Here is a 15,948-nt window from a genome sequence, read left to right on the forward strand (position 1 = left end):
AATTAAAAAAAAATAATGAATAAAAACACACGTGTTACTTCCAGTGAATCATCTTATACCTAAAATTCTTTATTTTCCTTTTCATAAACTCTAATCTGCTTTTTGTTGCAATGCCCAGGAAGACAGAAGCACCAGAGAGAGGTAAGAGATTTCTACAGAAGATGCCCTTATCTGAGTTAAATAAATTGTCAGGATTTTCATAATTTTTGGTGGGTGCGTAACTTAGGACCAGGCCTGTAGAAGGCTATTGGCTAATATCTATTTAAAAATTTTAACTGCATAGGGGCAGCGGGCAGGCTCAGGCAGCTGGCTGGCAGGGGACTCTTGACCTTGGGGTTGTAGGTTTAAGCCCATGTTGGGTGTAGAGATTACTTACATTAAAGTCTTAAGGGACACCTGGGTGGCTCAGTCAGTTAAGCATCTGACTTCGGCTCAGGTCATGATCTCGTGGTTGGTGAGTTCGAGCCCTGCGTCCAGCTCTGTGCTACAGCTCAGAGCCTGGAGCCTGCTTTGGAATAAATATCATTTTTGAGAGAGAGAGAGAGGGAATGAGTGGGGGAAGGGGCAGGGAGAGAGGGAGACACAGAATCCAAAGCAGACTCCAGGCTCTGAGCTATCAGCACAGAGCCCGAGGTGGGGCTCAAACCCATGAACCATGGGATCATGACCCAATTAGAGTCGGATGCTTAACCAGCTGAGCCACCCAAATGCCCTTACATTTTTATTTTATTTTAAATGTCTGTTTATTTATTTTGAGAGAGAAAGCACCAGCAAGGAAGCGACAGAGAGAGGAGACAGAGAATCCTGTTTTTAAGTTTTTATTTTAATTCCAGTTAGTCAACATACATTGTTATATTAGTTTGTTTTGTTTTTTAAACTGGGTAGGAAATAGAGGGGCGCCTAGGTGGCTCAGTCAGTTAAGCGCCCGACTCTTGATTTCAGCTCAGGTCATGATCTCCTGGTTTGAGTCCGAGCCCCATGTTGGGCTCCGTGCTGACAGTGCAGAGCCTGCTTGAGATTCTCTCCCTCCTTCTCTCTCTGCCCCTCCCCCACTCTCTCTCCCAATATAAATTTAAAAAAGAGTAGAAAATATATAAATATAAGTATAAATATAAATATAAATGTATGCTTGTATATGCACAGAGTATCTCTGGTAACCTAGTTCTCCTGAGGCAAAGCAAAAATGGCTAGGGACAGGGTACATTCTTTTGTACCAACTGGTGCGTGTGCAGGGGAGGGGCAGAGGGAGAGGGGGACACGGAACCTGAATCGGGTTCTGTGCTGACAGCAGAGAGCCCAATGCGGGGCTCAAACTCACAAACCATGAGATGGTGACCTGAGGCGAAGTTGGAGGCTTAACCTACCGAGCCACCCAGGCGCCCACACCATTATTTTTTTTAATTAATATCCTAGTGGACACTTATGCTTAGCCCAGATTCCCTTGGATCCCTTTTACCATTTCTATGTGCACCCCCCCTGTTTGCATGCTGGTGGTTCAGTTTCCAGTGCTCACCCCCCCACCCCCACACCGGGGGTAGGGGGAGCCGTCTACAGAAGCCTGGACTCTGCTTCTGCAGCCACTTTGTCCTGGGGGGAGCTGGAAAAACTGGAGAGTTTAAGTTCCTGGCCTGGTCCCATTCCCTACCCCCGTGTGCTTTAGCCAGTGAGGGATCAGAGCCGAAAGGAAAGCCCCACTCCAATGCTTCAGGGCAGGACAACGGCAGAGACCGTGACCTCCCCTCTAGAACCCCCAATGACCAGGGGGATCAGGCAGATGTTACCCCAGCCCCCTTCAGGATTTTGTCTGAAATCACATCCCTGTTTGCCCTCTTCCCTGGCCCTGTCCTGTTTCCCTTACCGGTTTCTTTCTCTTGGGGGTCCTTTCTTTTTTTTTTTTTTTTTTTTTTTTAATTTTTTTTTTTAACGTTTATTTATTTTTGAGACAGAGAGAGAGAGCATGAACGGGGGAGGGTCAGAGAGAGAGGGAGACACAGAATCCGAAACAGGCTCCAGGCTCTGAGCGGTCAGCACAGAGCCTGACGCGGGGCTCGAACTCATGGACCGCGAGATCATGACCTGAGCCGAAGTCGGCCGCTTAACCGACTGAACCACCCAGGTGCCCCTTGGGGGTCCTTTCTTAATAAATCACCTGCACAAGAAGCTTCATCTTGGGGTCTGCTTCTGGAAGGAAAAAAACAAAAAACAAACCCAACATATTTGTTTATTTGCTTTCATGAAAACGACATCTATCTTTTTGTTTAAGTAAATACATCATACAGACATTTACTCTTTCTGTAAAAATTCAAGTAAAACTGAGCCCAAAGCAATGTTAAATGTCACAAGTCCCAAGTCAGTGGCACCCTGAGGAAGCAAATTCTGCTCTTGATGAGGGGTGTGGCCTTTCAGACCTTCAACTGTATGTTTTCACTCAGACGCGTGTTTTGTCTGCTGGGATAGCTTTGTGTGTTTCACTTGGCCAACTGCCTTTCTTCTTTAAGAATCTGTCTTGAATGTTTTTCCGTGTCAGCACATTTAGCCCAGGCTCCAGGGTGACCTTCCTAAACTGCCTGTGACTTGAAGCAGCTCCCCAGTTTAGGGGCCTTCGAAGTAATGCTCCCCACTGCTCCTGGAGGCCCCGCCCACCACTTCTGCCTCCTCTCACCCTCTTCACACCCTTCCAGCCTCGCTGGACTCCCCTTGTTTACTTGAATGTGCCTCAGGGCCTTTGCATGGCCCATTTCTTCTTTCTAGAATATTCTCCCCTTTGCCTAGCTAACTCCTACTTACCTTTGAGGTCCCAGCAGAAAAGCCTTCCCTGAGGCCCCAGGCTGGGTGACATCTCATGCCCTTCGTCTTTATAATACCCTGTATTTTACCTTTGGAGTCCTTGTAAATAATTAAGTCGTCTTGTCATTAATTCGCATCGGTAATCGTGCTGCTAATTAATGAGTTAATTATTCATTTTTTTCTCCCTGACTGGAGTGCAAGCTCCAGGAGGGAGGCCTCCCTTCTGTCTTGTTCGCTCACCTCGCGAGGGACCGGCACAGCTCCAAGCAAGGAAGCTCAGTGGTTGTTGAGTGAGTGGAAGGAAGAAGGGAAAAGCCGCCAGACATCTTCTCTCTGTTTCTGTCTCTGTGAGGAAGCCCTGTCTCTTGTCTCTTGTCTTTTTTTGTTATACAAAAAAAAAACAAAAAAAAAAAACAAAGGGCTTTTTTGTTTTGTTTTGTTTTGGGTTTAAGAAAATTGAGATGGCAGCTACCACTTTCTAGATAAATTTTAGCTTGCTTCTTCACATTCACAGAGCCATTTGGGGCCATCTGTCCAGCTCTGATCCTCTGGGAACTGACCCCTACCACAGAGAAGCGTGTTATACATATGGTTCCACCCCAGGGGCCATAGCTGATGAGTCTTGAGCTCGAAACCTGTCTCAAACTGGGTCACTCAGAGTCCTTGGGCCGAGAATTTGGAATTTATCACAGAGCTCCAGAACGGACCCGACAATTTACCGTCAGATGCTGAGGAAAGCAAGAAGGAGGAGGAGGAGAACGCAGACTACAGCGGGAAGCTAGACCAGACTCTCATTCATTCAGTAAATATTCACTGATCAGGGCGCCCGGCAGGCTTGGTCAGAAGAGCACGCGACTCTGGATCTCGGGGTCGTGAGTTCAAGTCCCACACTGGGCGTAGAGATGACTTAAAAAGAAATTGATTTTTGAAAATAAGTGAATAAATATTCACTGAGTAAGTCAGGCACTATTCTGTGTGCTCAGGATATGCTGTGAAACACGAAAGGAAAAATCCCTGCTCTCTTGAGGGTACATTTTAGTAGGGAACAGACAGTACGTCATATCAACAAGGAAAATAATAAATGGTGATAGGAGCTGAGAAGGGAAAAGAAAGCAGGCTAAGAAGTGGGGCAGGAAGTGTAGGGGCAAGAGAGGGCAAGTCCTGAAATGTTAATTAAGGTGTCCAGCGAGGTTTTTACAAAGACGGGGATTTCTTTTTTAACATATACTTTACTTTAAAAAAAACTTTTTAAAATGAATTTTCTTATCTTTATTTATTTTTGAGAGAGAGAGCAAGTGGGGGAGGAACAGAGAGAGAGGGAGACACAGAATCCCAAGCAGGCTCCAGGCTCCGAGCTGTCAGCACAGAGCCTGACGCGGGACTCGAACTCACCAACTGCGAGATCATTGGGGTCAACTGAGCCCAAGTCAGACGCTTATCCAACTGAGCCACCCAGGCGCCCCTGGGGATTTTTTTTTTTAATGCTTATTTTTGAGAGAGAGAGAGCACAAGTAGGGGAGGGCGCAAAGAGAGAGGGGGGCAGAGGATCCGAAGCGGGCTCCGCGCTGACAGCAGTGAGCCAGATACGGGGCTTGAACCCACAAACTGTGAGATCATGACCTGAGCTGAGCCACCCAGGCACCCCTGCACTCATATCATTCTTTAAAAACCCCACTCCCTCCGTGCGTTCGAGCCCCGCGTCGGGGTCTGTGCTGACCGCTCAGAGCCTGGAGCCTGTTTCAGATTCTGTCTCCCTCTCTCTCTGCCCCTCCCCCGTTCATGCTCTGTCTCTCTCTGTCTCAAAAATAAATAAACGTTCAAAAAATAAATAAATAAAATAAAAACCCCACTCCCGCTCCATCTGTGTAAGCTGGTTGAAAGGGGTTTCCATTCAGGACCAGCTGAAAGACAAGCCCCTCCTGATACACCTGTTCATGTGTCATTTCAGGGGCCTGAAGCCTCGTAATTCTTTATATGCATGTCCGTCTGTACCGCTGGACCACGGGCTCCCCGAGGGCAGGGGCTTTGCTGCCCACGTCTGCATCCCCGGGAGCTAGCACAGGGCCTGGCTCAGAAATATCCCTGGTTCAAAAAAGGTGGACGAAATCCTGCCCGCTTCCAGGTGAGTGGGGCAGACTGAACGCACACTTACTCTGTGTTCCTTCGAACTAAAACGAGAGGAAAGCCCATTGAGCCGAATCTACACCGGCGAGGGCAGAGCGGAGAAGCCGCCCGACTTCGCCGCGGCGGACCCCAAAGCTCGGGGCGTGGAAGGACCGGGTAGCTCTGGTCTACACGAGAGGGGCGAGAGTTGCTGAAACTCTGTTGGAGGCGAGGAGGCCTGAGGTCCCCCCTGCCTCCCCATTTTACACACCACCAACTTCCAATCTCTCCTTCCTTTCACACTCCCTTTCAGTCCCTCCTTCCCAAAGTTGAATTCTGCCTTGAGGTTATGAACACTTTCAGTACCGCTGAACGGTGATCCTGTCCTCTTGGAAATTTTGGGTTAAAAAAAAGGTCGAATGAATAAAACCTTTTGTAAAGACGGTCGCCACCTTCAACAGAGCCGAACAGTAAGCATTATTCACAAGAAGTATTTGTTTGAGCCATAAAATGTATCTCGTGGAAGTCCATGTACTTTGATGTGAACCATCGGAAGTGATAGTCTGATCCTAAGGAGAAGGGATTGTAACGGTTTGGATTATTCCTTAAATTCATCCTTTCAATAACCTCACATGCCAGGGCATTCAGATCCATCGGCAAACGTCTACAAGCTCACACAGAAGAGCTTTTCCCAGAATAAGACAAGTATCACCTGAGTCAGGTTTCCCAGAAGGAATTCTTTTTTTTGGGGGGGGGGGGGGGGGGGGGGGGGGGGGGAAAGAGACAGAGAGAGAGAGAGAGAGAGAGAGAGAGAATCCCAAGCAGGCTCCGTGCTGTCAGCACAGAGTCCGATGCTGGGCTCGAACTCACAAACCCACCTTTCTCATTTCCATTACTTCCAAAGGTGATGTTTCCTTTGGTCCAAAATGCAGTGTTGACTGCACGCAAGCCAGTAAAATCAACACTTTGGCAATTACACGACCGCATCTTGGTTTAAGCTACTCACTGTGTGAGGTTGAAACTACCCTCTTGAGCTGGACCTGATACTGTGAATGAAAACGCACCATCTGAAAGGAATCTTCTCCCTCGTTCTGCACGTGGAGATGCTTTGACAAGTTCCAACCTTCTTTTCTGTGTCAAGTGATGCACAGACATGAAACAGCCCTTGGAACTCGAATTATGAAAACACCAATGAAATTAGAAACAGTTGGGGCGCCCGGGGGGCTCAGTCAGTTGAGCGTCCGGCTTCGGCTCAGGTCACCATCTCGCGGTTCGTGGGTTGGAGCCCCGCGTCGGTCTCTGTGCTGACTGCTCAGAGCCCGGAGCCTGCTTCGGAGTCTGTGTCTCCCTCTCTCTCTCTGCCCCTCCCCCGCTCCTGCTTTGTCTCTCAAAAATAAATAAATGTTAAAAAAAAAATTTAGAAACAGAACGAAAATTACAGCCAAAGAGTTAGGAATACAGGTGTGGTAGAGCCCAATGACAGAGATGGAAAAGAACAGAGAAATCACCAGAACACCAGAGGGCCAGCCTTGGAGGTGCAGTATCTCAGTCCCAGGAGTTCCAAAGAGAACAGAGGAAACAGAGTGGAGGAAATCCTCCAAGAGCACATTCGAGAACTCGAAAGAACATTGGTTACCATAGCAAGGCCCACTAAGTTCCCAGAAAAGTAGGTGAAAATTGGCCTGTGCCAAGTTACATCGGCAGGAAATTTCAGAACAATAGGGACAGAGAGAAGATGTGAAAAGATTCCAGAGAGAAAAACAAGTTTTCCACAGGCACGCGCGCACAGGGAGTCCGGTGACGGTATTCAGACGTGCTGAACAAAGGACGCGGATTCTGTTCACTCTGCAAAACGCCGTGTGGGTGCGGGGACGTACTTTTTGTGGGAGGGAGGGAAGTGGGGGTGAACTGTCGCTTTGTGTGCCCGGAAGTACACCTCACTCTTCTGGGAAGGGGTTCTGTCCCTCTCTCCTCCACGTACACCCTGCGTGTCGAGTGGCTACTCCCCGGTCTTCTAGGCTCCTTCCTCCCTGGCCACGTTATATCAGAGCCACCTCCAAAATTGTGAAAACCCAGAGCTGGAAGGTCATTACTGATTTCCGGCTGGGTGGGAAAGATGGGAGCTTCTTTGGCGGCTGGCCGCCGCGAGCCCAGTAGATGTTTGAAAGCCTAGAGTCCCGGCAGAGAGAAGCAGAGATGAGATTTGGCAGTTTCCGAGCCCTGAGATCCGGCCGTCCCCGAAAGTAGTCGAAGCTTAGACCCTTACGACTTTCCGGGTGATGTGAGGTCTTCCAAAACAAAACAGCAGAACAAAACGTTTCTCTGACCTGGGTTTCCATCACTGGAGCAAAGTCTTGTGCCTAATACAGAAATGTAAAGGGCAACCAGACTTACCTGTGCAACAAATAATTATAACTGACCTGTATCGGGGCTGACGAGGTGCCAGGCACCGTGAGCGTGTTTCCAGTGAAAGAAAGCAACTGAGGACAGAGCGGGCGGCTTACTTCTTGTTTTCATTCACACCCTGAGATCAAAGGCACGGAAGAGGCCCTCAGAGACCCTCCCCTCAAAGGGACACCTCCCTCCTGCCCACACTTCCATTCCCCCCACCAACCCCGGCTCCTGTTTTGTCTTTTGCCAGGATGCCCTTTCTTCCGGAAAGATCCTATGCGTCCTCCAGGACCCACGCAAAAGTGTCCCGCCTTGGGGTCCCTGGCAGGGGGAGGAGGAGCACGTGACTCTCGATCTCAGGGTCGTGAGTTGGAGCCCCACGTCGGGCACGGAGCCTACTTAGAAGTGTCCTGCCCTGGTCCATCCTGAACTCGTCTTCAAATGCAGATCACTCCCTAACCTCTTCCCTCTCCTCGCCCCGTAGGCACAAGAGTATGAAATGTAAGGGCATAAACTCTGTTCCGGTGGAGTTTAAACCCCAGCTCTAGCACTGGCCTGTTGAACATACCTGGGCTTTTTAGTTTTCCTCCTCTGCAGAAGGGGATAAACTAGGGCGGCCTGACAGGGTTTTCGTGAGGATTAAGTGACTTGAACACATGCCTACGACAAGTTCTTAGTGCCCGCGTCGTAAAGAGCATTGGCTGAATGTCAGCTAAGGTGATTAGCAGCCCATGATTTCATCCTCAAGCAACTGCCTTACTCTTTCTACGCCTTCGATTCCTTCTCCATAAGCGGGACGTCACGACGGCCCGGCTCTCGGGACTGGCGTGGGATTCAGATCAGCCACTGCTGGTGAAGCACCTGGCGCTATGGTCAGAACACCGGCGGCCGCTGCCAGAGACTGACGTCTCCATCTATTTCGAGACTTTCCACGACGCACCTTTCCGTGCGGCTCTGTCTCCGCCCCCAGCACTGGCATCTCCGGGACAGAGGCGGTGATCCAAGCGGCTGTTCCCCGAAAGACCTCTCCCTGCCTTTCCAACTGATTGGAAACCCAACATGTAAGTCTGGTCGGGTTCTCTTACTTATTTAATTTTGAAAGAGAGAAAGCGTGCGTGGGGAAAGGGGCAGAGAGAGGGGGAAAGAGAGAGAATCCCAGCAGGCTCTACACTGTGGGGCTCGAACCCACCACCCGAACCATGAGATCGTGACCTGAGCCAGAGTCGGACGCTTGACCCACTGAGCCGCCCAGGCATCCCTGGGGACAAATCCCATCTCCTTATTAAAAATGTGTGGAATGGGGCGCCTGGGTGGCTCAGTCGGTTGGGCAGCCGACTTCGGCTCGGGTCATGATCTTGCGGTCTGTGAGTTCGAGCCCCGCGTCGGGCTCTATGCTGACACCTCAGAGCCTGGAGCCTATTTCAGATTCTGTGTCTCCCTCTCTCTGACCATCCCCCGTTCATGCTCTGTCTCTCTCTGTCTTAAAAATAAATAAACAGTAAAAAAAATTTTAAAAAAATGTGTGGATTATCGCCAAGACTGAAATCCGCTTGGAGCGTCATGCCAATTCCAACCCTTTCAGAGATTCCCACTATTACCGGTCTGATGGCTTATTTTCATTGAAGTTGCTCAGTAGCTGGGTACTTTCAGTCTGAGATCTGATGTCTTTCTTGTGTTCTGGAAAAGTCCTCGCCCCTGACTTCTTCAGGTACTGCCTCTCTGCCATTTGCCCCATTCTCCACTTCTGGAGTGCCTGTAACATGGCCTCAGTCTGGCCTCCAAATGGCTTCATTTCTCTCTCTTTTCCCTCCTCTGTTTTCCTTTTGGGAAAACTTAGTACTATCTTCATTTTTTAGTACTTAGATAGTACTTAGTACTATCTTCCTTAGTACTATCTTCATTTTTTATTTCCCTGAAATTTGACTGTGTTCTCATAGGCGATGAAGAGTAAGTCTAACACGTCACAACAATTATGGAAAGCATGTGACATGAATATTAAAATGTAACAATATAAAAACTTTAAAAGGGGCGCCTGGGTGGCTCAGTCGGTTGAGCGTCCGACTTCGGCTCAGGTCATGATCTCACGGTCTGTGAGTTCGAGCCCTGCGACGGGCTCTGTGCTGACAGCTCAGAGCCCGGAGCCTGCTTCGGATTCTGTGTCTCCCTCTCTCTCTGCCCCTCCCCTGTTCATGCTCTGTCTCTCTCTGTCTCCAAAATAAATAAACGTTAAAAAAAAATTAAAAAAAAAAAAACTTTAAAAAACGTTCAATGTAAAAGGTAACTGTACTTCTTTTAAAAGTCTTGTCCATGATGGGGCGCCTGGGTGGCTCAGTCGGTTAAGCATCCGACTTGGGCTCAGGTCATGATCTCGGTCCATGAGTTTGAATCCCTGTTTGGGATTCTGTGTCTCCCTCTCTCTCTCTGCCCCTCCCTGGCTCACGCTCTGTCTCTCTTTATCTCTCAAAAATGAATAAACGTTAAAAACATTGTTTAAAAAAAGTCTCGTCCATTTTGAAAAGGTGGATATCGAATTTAAAAATTTCAGGTGGGGGGAAAACATCTGTCTCGCCAAAACATTTCGAGAGCCGTGGGCGAACATCGTATTCTAAGTGCCTTGAATGAACTCTTAAGAGTTGGAACAATCTTTCAAAGGCGAGTAATGACATTCAGCTTGTGAATGCTATTTGGATTTAGCCCAAAGCGAAGTAAAGGTGAAACGGGCCATTTAGAAATAGCCACGTCACCCCTCTGTCTCTGATATGCTGCCCCGCACCGGGGCCCCACGCCTGACGCATGCAACCCCTCGGCCTCACTTGGGAATCCAGCACCATGATGATTACAAAATGATTACAAAATTACACTCCAGGGCCCCTGAGACTGGAGGGCCCGGAAAGCTGGCCAGTACCATCTGCTTTCACCAGGAACAAAGATCTCTCTGCAGCAAACTACGTTACTTTCCAAGACCTCCTTAACCTATGACCCCAACCATGTAAAGTCTTTTTATTGCTTTTCCTGTTTACTAATTATGACTGCAACGTGTCTCAAGAGATTGTTTTTTTCCAGATAGGCTTGCTGTATTTCTGCTTCCTAATGACAGAGAACACTGGCTGTACACAGGGCCACAGGCTGCCTTTTGTCCCTTTTACTGTACTTTGGTTTGTTACCCATCAAAGGTATTTTGGGGGCAGAAAGAAAAGCTGGGAAGTTCATCAGGACACACACATTTCTTAAGCTGAGTCACCTCCGATAACACAAGACCTCATTTAGCTTGCCCCTGGAGAAAATTCAAGCAACTTTGGTGTTTATTCAAGCATGCAGATCGTGGTGTCAATTTCGAGCATAAATCACAGCCCTCCAGACGTATGTACCTTCAACAGAAAAATAAAAGCGAGCCGTTTAAAATTAATGTTTTCTAAAATGTCATTTGATGGATTTTTATAGCAGGTTGAGTATCCAAAACTCAAGCTTGAGTATTTTTTTGAAACAGACAAACTGAAATGTGTTCACCAACAAAATAAATTCAGCACATGTAGCCGACTTGTTTACAAGGTTTTTATTTATAAAGGCACTAGTGCATTTATATTCTGCAACATTCGATCTGCAAGTCAGGTTGTTTTTATTAAGAATTGCATTTTGTAGATAACAGAGCATCACAAACTGCATTCTAGAGTAAGAAATGTGGTGTTTTGACATCAGTCCACACAAAAACTCCTGTTGAGATACTTTCCCAAATTAGTATTATGTAATCTTTTATTACTTTCCCAGAAAAACATGGAAACGCTATAAACACATTACTCTGAAAGATAAAAAAGAGGTAACAATGGATTGCTCTATTACTTTTGACTGGAAACATTAAAAAAATTTTTTTTAATGTTTATGTTTGAGACAGAGGGTAGGGGGGTGCAGAGAGAGAGAGAGGGAGGGAGACACAGAATCTGAAGCAGGCTCCAGGCTCTGAGCTGTCAGCACAGAGCCTGCTTGGCTCTCTGTCTCCCATTCTCTCTCCTCCCCTCCCTCCCTCGCTCTCTCTCTCTCTCTCTCAAAAGAAATAAACTTAAAAAAAATCCAAATTCTTAAAAGAAACAAAAAATAAACTAAAAAAAACCCCAAAACCTAAATCTTAGGGGCACCTGGGTGGCTCAGTTGGTTGAGTGTCAGACTCTTTTTTTTTTTATTTTGGCTCAGGTCACGATCCCAGGGTCGTGAGATCGAACCCTGAGTTGGGCTCCATGCTTGGTGTGGAGCCTGCTTCAGATTCTCTCTCTCCCTCTGCCCCCTCACGCTTTCTCTCCCAATAAATTAAACACACACACACACACACACACACACACACTAAATATTGAGCTCTTTTGCCCATCTTTTGGTATCCAGATTAAAATCAGTGGAAATGAGGAGCGCCTGGGTGGCTTGGTCGGTTGGGCATCCGACTTCGGCTCAGGTCATGATCTCACGGTCCGTGAGTTCGAGCCCCGTGTCGGTGTCTGTGCTGACAGCTCAGAGCCTGGAGCCTGTTTCAGATTCTGTGTCTCCCTCTCTCTCTGCTCCTCCCCAGTTCATGCTCTGTCTCTCTGTGTCTCAAAAATAAATAAAAGTTAAAAAAAAATTTAAAAAAAATCAGTGGAAATGAAATGGGAACACGATTAGAATGAATTTATATCTGCTAGCGTCTTAGGTAAAGTGTCTTCTGAATGACAGGAAAAGGAGGTTCTGCTCATTTTACTAATTCCTCATTTTTCTTTTTTTTAAATGTTTATTTATTTATTTATTATTTTAAAAAATTAAAAATTTTTTAACATTTATTCATTTTTGAGAGTGAGAGAGACAGAGCATGAGTGGGGAAGGGGCAGAGAGAGAGGGAGATACAGAATCCGAAGCAGGCCCCAGGCTGCGAGCTGTCAGCACAGAGCCTGACTCGGGGCTCGAACTCACGGACCGCGAGATCATGACCTGAGCTGAAGTTGGACGCTTAACCGACTGAGCCACCCACACGCCCCTATTTATTTTTGAGAGAGAGAGAAAGCAAGTTGGGGAGGGGCAGTGAAAGGAGGACAGAGGATCCAAAGCAGGCTCTGTGCTGAGAGCAGAGAGCCCGACGCGGGGCTCAAACTCACAAACTGTGAGATCATGACCTGAGCCGCCGAAGTTGGACGCTTAACAGACCAAGCCACCCAGGCGCCCCCAGCCCCCAATTTTCATCTTGAAGTAACGGCTGCTTTCTACCTTATTCGTGGTACTTTTCTTTGTTTGCTTTTTTGTAGGAAAGGATATGAATGAGGCCAGATCATATTGGTTTCTTATCAGGACGATGTCTCTATGTCTCTTACATCCTTTTTTTTTTTTTTTTCCTGTTAATATTGCAGGATAGGTTTCCTTTGGGCTTCCTAAGCCTTTGGTCTCTTGGCAACAGTGTTTGGTCAGCTCACAGACGCCCGTGGGTTGGGGAGGGTTGGATCAGCACAGTATCCAAGGCACTGGCTGTAGGAACCTAGGAAGCAGGAAGGCATTGCTTAACAGTCTTCAAAGGCATGGTCAGGTCAATCACCATGTCTGTCAGACGAACTCGACAGCCAGCTCTACAGGGTGAGACTTTTCAGCGGAGTCACACTGCCTGGATTGAGTATCCCATGCACCATGGAAGTCTTGAATGAACGCTGACTTCTGGGTCCCTCGGTGTGTGGTCTTGGAACAGTAACCTAATAGATGTGAGGTGGTGTATCTTGCTTGGGCACAGCACCCTTGCCTAAACCCAGGACCCTCCTGGTCTCTGTGATCAGCAGGTGCCTGGATACCTTCATGCTGGAGAGAGAGATGAGGGCAAACTCCGGGCAGGGATGAGAGGTGGCCTGGCCCAGTGAGGCTGTTCACCCAGCTCTGCCTCCCATCCACGTGTTAATTTGCATGCTTTCTGAAGTCCGTTGTAATAAATCACCACGCCCCTCTCCCCACTTTTTTTTTTCATTTATTCTCAGTGTATTTATTTATCTTGAGAGAGAGAGAGCGAGAGAGAGAGCATGAGCAGGAGAGGAGGAGGAGCAGAGAGAGAAGGAGAGAGAGAATCCCAAGCAGGCTCCACCCTGTCAATGCAGAGCCTGACATGAGGCTTGATCTCATGAACCAAGAGGTGACCTGAGCTGAAATCAAGAGTCGGATGCTAAACCCACTGAGCCACCCAGGCGCCCCTCATTTCTTAACAGACTTAAATGTCTGCAGAATGATGTCCTCAGATTGTAAGTGTGCCGTCGGATGTGTCCGACAAAGGCATACAGCCCTGTAACCCACACCCTTCTCCAGATAAAGAATATTTTCGGGGCGCCTGGCTGGTTCAGTTGGAAGATGGCACTCTTGATCTCAGGGTTGCGAGTTCGAGCCCCACGTTGGGTATAGAGATCACTGAAAATAAATAAAACTTAAAAAAAAAAAGAATATTTTCATCACCCTAGAAAGGTGCCTCAGCGCTTTCCTATTAACCTCCCCCACCTCCGTCCCAGGCGACCTGTACATCCCTGATAATAATACATGGGAGGAGTTTGGCGTTCCGATATTTGCAAATAGTATTAGAGCAACAGCAGCCGTTCGTGGTAACGTATGAACATACATATCGCCCCAATGTCAAGTGCTTCACAAGTATTACCTCATTTATTTCTCACAACAACCTCATCGGGTATCAATATCCCAATTTTCCAGGTGAGTCAACCGAGGCCCAGGTTGGTGAAGCGTAATTGGTAGCACAGGTTGTAAGGGGCGGGGCCGCTGTTGGAGGGACCCAGGCTACGAGACCCCCAAGTTCCTGTCCCATTCTTCTCGCATTGCCTCAACATAAAGCCTTACGAGCAACGTGTGTTTTGAAGTAACAGAGCCCTGCTGGGGTGGGGCAGAGGCAAGAGTTGACCTAGAAGGTGCCAGAACCCTGGGTCTGCAGGCTTTCGGGAAGGTATGCTGGAGTCTGCTCACCTGGGAGCCGACCGTTCCATCTTCAGGCTGACGCAGGACAGAAAATCAGCTTGAAATCCGCCACAGTGAGAGCGTTCACAGCGAGGAAATCAGCCAACGCTACAGAACGGAGCTGTCTCTTCACTCCTGACAGCCGCTTGGCGAACACTTAATGGCACGCTGCTGGTGACACCCGTCATGCCGACTGCCCTTTGCTGTGCAGAATCGTCCGCTGCCAGATTAGCTCTCCTGAATAGCCCAACGGAATAGGCACAAGAGACCAGCGTCCGATCTGACTTTGGCAGCTCGCTAGGTGAGTGACCTTGAGCTCATCGTTCACACTTGAGTCTCAGGTTGGTCCTCTGAAAAATGAAGGGAGGAGCAAGCCAGGGCACATGGAGTTAGGGTCCAGATAGCACATCTACCCGGGGCTTTCTGATTCTTCCAGACCGAAGGACCCAGGCAGAGAAGGGCCGGACTAGACAGATTTTAATGGTCTCTTAGCCATTAATAATGTAGAAGGCTGCCTAGTGGCCTTAATTTTTAGTTTGGCAAGAGAAGCTGCTATTTTAAAATTACTGCCTGCTTCCCACCCTAGAAGGACATAGAAAGTCACCTAGGTGCAGAGCAGTGTAGGTAAGGATTCCTGGAGTGACCCCTGTTACATATGTAAATGTAAGACTGGTTTGCTCCTTATCTGTGTGTGTGTGTGTGTGTGTGTGTGTGTGTGTGTGTGTAGGTACCCTTTGTAGCCTGACAGAGGCTTCCTCTCCAACTGGAGTCCTGAAGGAGACAGAAGTAAGGAAATTTGCATTCTAGAAATGACCAGATTGAGACCTGCCCCCTTCCCCATGAGCATCAGTGATCTTCAACCATTTCTGGAGGACTAATGTGTCTTCTCTCTTTCTATTCTCTTTCTGGAACTCCTCGTAGTTAGATGTTCTTCCTTCTGAACTCACTTCTCTCTCTCTTTTCCCAAGTGTGAAGTCAATTTAGAAAAATTGGAGGGGCGCCTGGGTGGCTCAGTCGGTTGAGCATCCGGCCTCAGCTCAGGTCATGATCTCGCAGTTCGTGAGTTCGAGCCCCGTGTCAGGCTCTGTGCTGACAGCTCGGAGCCTGGAGCCTGCTTCGGATTCTGTGTCTTTTTCTCTCTCTGCCCCTCCCTGCTCATTCTCTCTCTCTCTCTCTCTCTCTCTCTCTCTCTCAGAAATAAACACAAAAATTTTAAAGTAATCTTTACACCCAACAGGGGGCTTGAACTTATAACACCTCTATAGTGCATAAATCTGAAACATATACTCGTTAAATTTTAGAAATAAACATACCTGACACGCCTGGCTGGCTCAGGCGGAGCATGTGACTCTTGATGTCACAATTCTGAGTCTGAGCCCCATGTTGGGTGGAGAGATTAGTTAAATAAACTTTATTTTTTAAAAAATGAGCATACCCATGGAATCATCTCTCAGATCAAAAGGGAGAACGTTTCCAGCACCCCGGATTTCTCCCTCTTGCCCCTTGCAGTAAGACCGCTCCAAAAGCAACCACTTTGTGTTGTGATAGAGTAGTCTTGTCTGTTGTAAAATTTCGTATAAATGTAACCATGCAGGATGTACCCTTTGACATGCATTTTTTTTTTTCACTCTACTGTATCCATGAGATTCCCCTGTGTTACTGTGTAGGCCAGAGTAGATTCTTTTTACATTGCTCTGTGACATTCTACCACATAAATATAAAACA

This window comes from Panthera uncia, assembly GCF_023721935.1.
Source record: "Panthera uncia isolate 11264 chromosome C1 unlocalized genomic scaffold, Puncia_PCG_1.0 HiC_scaffold_4, whole genome shotgun sequence".
NCBI classification, from domain to species: Eukaryota; Metazoa; Chordata; class Mammalia; order Carnivora; family Felidae; genus Panthera; species Panthera uncia.